Source organism: Pinus tabuliformis, chromosome 9 (assembly GCF_031772625.1).
Source record: "Pinus tabuliformis cultivar Carrire ecotype Pingquan chromosome 9, CPIR1, whole genome shotgun sequence".
NCBI classification, from domain to species: domain Eukaryota; kingdom Viridiplantae; phylum Streptophyta; class Pinopsida; order Pinales; family Pinaceae; genus Pinus; species Pinus tabuliformis.
In genome coordinates, this window is record NC_142307.1 from 606,452,315 (window position 1) to 606,456,278 (window position 3,964).

The following is a 3,964-nucleotide window of genomic DNA, read 5'->3' on the forward strand; positions in this document are numbered from 1 at the left end:
CATGTAACAACCTTCCAAAGACACTTCTTTGAAGATTTAGTGACAATAATTTGTCAACTCTTAAACTTTTAGGATCAACACCATCATGCTTAACTTTCCTTGGTTCTTAGATTCACTTCTACATGATGTGCTTTATCTTTCAAAGTTGTGAAGGAACTTTCCGCCCCTTGTAAAATTTAACAACAAGGCCACTCCATTCATATATTTGATGGAAAATTTCAAATAAAAAAGGTTTATGATAACATGGTTGTCATGACTAGAGTGGAGGATGAAACATCGTTGATGTTGAAAGGGACATCTACTCATGCACAAAGTTATGCATATCACTCTCATCAGAATGATTGTACATTGTCATATAATCTTCTATGGCATGATAGATTTGAACATATTAAGTATGACAACCTTTGTTTATTGAAAATAATAATGTTTGTAGTTTGTCTACTATTCCTAAGAAACCAAAGTAATGTAATGTTTCTATCCTTGGAAAGAATACCAAACAACCCCTCCATGAGTCCACTTCCAAAGCACATAGAAAAATTGAACTAATACATTATAATTTATATGGCCCCATGCTTATTCCATGTTTTAATGGAAATAAATATTATCATGTCTTTTGTTGATGATTATACCAAGATGTCTTGAGTGCACTTATTGAAATATAAATTTCAAGCTTTTGAAACTTTTAAAAATTTCCATGTATTGATTCTAAATGAAGGACAATTGCATATTTTATCTCTTCACACTAATAATTGAGGAGAATATACATCTAATGGATTTGAAAACTATCTTTCGCAACATGGGATTCAACATCAAACCATAATCCCATATAATTCTCAACAAAATGGTGTTAATGAACACGAATATCTTGAATATGGTTTGTTCCATGATGTTTTTCAAAAATGTAAAGTTGATGTTTTTGGCTAATGTGGTTCTATGTATAGTATTTGTGAAAATAGTTTTCCATCTCAAGATCTTAGAAATAGTACTCCATATGGAATGTGGTACGACCACATTCCTTCAGTGAGACATCTCGGGGTCTTTGATTTAACTTGTTATGCCTTGATTTATGAGGCGCAAAGATGTAGGCTTTAACCCCATAAAATTAATCATTGCAAACAAATTCTTAAAAAGCTAAACATATACACTAGAAAACACAAAAATAAACACAAATATTTTACACTAGAAATTGAAACTAGGAAAAATATAAATATTTTTTAGTATATTGATCTTTATATATATATATATATATATATATATATATATATGTATATATATGTATGTATATATATATAGATGTATATATGTCTATATATATATATATATATCTATATATATCTATATATATATATATATATATATATATATATATATATATATATATATATATATATATATATATATATATATATATATATATCATGGCATCCATAAACTCCCAATTCATTTATCATGGATTAGAATATAACCATAGTTCATTAACAAAAACTACAAATCCATGGGCCAAACCTCCATGCACCACAAAATCATTTAACTAAAAAATTGTGTGCCGAAAACTAAAAAAAATAGATGCAAAAAATCACCTAAAAGAAAATTAGGCACCTTACCCCCAACCAATTGCACAAGGTGGATTTGCCACTACTGCACCTAGAACAACATACAACACATGCAAGTAGTCATGCAAAGAATATAACACATACCCAATGTTCTCTCACTTATTGTTCTCTTTTCATATAAGGAGCCACACGAGTACATGATCAATAATCTAGGGCAATAATTCCCATTGTTTCTCTACACAAAGAGAACTTCTCTATGCTCACATGTTTTTTTAATGAATATGCAACATTCTTCAAAGTGTCCATCTTTTCCAATAGAAAATTCTTGTCTTCAATCATATTTTTGATGAAGTGTTATTGAATATCAATTTTTTTTGTCTTTGTTGATAATCTAGGCTCTTCACCAAGGAAAATACATTCTAAATATCACATTCTATCATTACAACTTGTTGCATCAATCCAATACTTGAAAAAAATATTTGTAACCATATTTATTCCTTACTTGCATGATTTGATGCCATGTGTTTAACCTTTGTGGTTGAGAGTGTTGTTGAAAATGCAACAAGAAAATCATGATTTCATTTTGTCCTTGAATTAAATTAGGAATAAAATTGTAATTCCACATCACAAGACAACTTGTACAAGTTAAATAAGTTAATTTGACTTAGTTGGCTCAGTTAACTCAAGTTGAAGATCTAACTAGAGTGGTGTAGAGTGTCTCCTACAGTATAGGATCCCTCGTTGAGTTTATTTTGATTTGTAATTAATTATTTTAGTTTAATCGAGTTAAAGTCAGTGAAACGAGTTCCAACTGACGGAGGAACTAGTAGGAGGTCAAATAGTGGGCTGTTGCTTCATGTGTTCAACCAATTAACTTATGATTCACTCATAAGTAACTCAAGCATGTTAGATCTAAGAGTTAATAAGTTCAGACTGGAGTTCAAGGGAAGTTTACCATCAATTGTATAATCATCCGAATTGTACAATTGGTGCATGCAGTCAAAGGAAGGCCTATGAGGATTTCTCAATTCATATTGAGGAATTTCCCTAATTAATAGGGGGCTAATTCCCAAGGAAACAATGCAAGGAAATAGGGACTTGGGCAAGCAGAAAATTGGTTAAGTATTGGCATAGGCGTACAGTCTAGGAAGTTGTGAGATAGATAGAGATAGTGCAGAGGTTGTTCAAGCTTATGCAAAGAATTGCAATCTTCTCATTATTTATGATTAATGCAATATACAAATAGCAAGGGTTTTTAGTTGTGGCTTTCCCCAGGAAATCATTATGCAATGTGTTGATTGAATTATTTCTGTTGTATGCTTCATGATTTATCGATCAATTATTATTTTCGCTAATGAGTAGAGTAGATTCAAGTCTATTGTTTTAGTAAATTAAAATTAGCAGTTTGAATCTACAAGAAATTTCTAGATGGCATTAGAGCTAAAATCATTATAGAAGAGAATAATACGAGTTTATATTTGTAAGAAGAACAAGTTTTGCAGATCTATTCTCCAGAGCTAGTAGCAGGATCTGGATGGCGTTCTATGGTCTGATGCTCGAGTATGCCCTTGAGGGTAGCTCGATTGTATTTCTTGGAAGGACTGGATGGAAGCAATCATGGAAGATAATGTATTGAAGGAATACATTGATAACAATGTCTCGAAACCAGCAACTGCAGATGCAAAGAACCTGACAGAGTGGAAGAAGAATGTAGCCAAGGTAAGAAGGATCTTACTGGAAGGAGTTCGATATCATATTGTCTGGGATCTCCATAGGAAGGAGACTCCACATGCAACATAGAATGCCTTGATAGACTTATTTCAGAACAACAATGGCCATAGGAAGCTAGCACTGAAGGACAAGCTTCGAAAAATCAAGATGGAGAATGGCGACACAATACCACAGTACTTGTGCAAGTTCAACCAATGTCGGGTTGATCTTGGGAGCGTTGGGGTCACAGTTACTGAAGATGATCTGGTCAACCTATCACTTCTAGGCCTTCCCAAGAGCTAGCACAACTACCAGGATTAGGTAAATGGGAGGGAGAAGCTACCAGAGTGGGAGCATTTGTGGTTTGACTTGATGCAAGAAGAGATTAGGTGGAACACCAGAGATGGAATCTCATCCAAGAATGAGGATGAGGAGAATTATGCATTAGCTAGAAAGGTAAAGAAAGTGAAAGGAAAGAAATTCCAATCCAAAGGATATTCCAATCAGGATGGTAAGAAGAAGGACTTGTTGAAGATTAAATGTTTGCACAAGAAACCCGACAAGAACCCCTAAGGAGGAGCAGTAGGTGAAGCTCTTGCTTCACAATTCGAGTTGGATTTCACCCTCATTTCATGTATGGTGACATTGGTGATGGAAAGTGTGTGGAATATGGATATTAGTGGAGGCTCATTCCATATGAA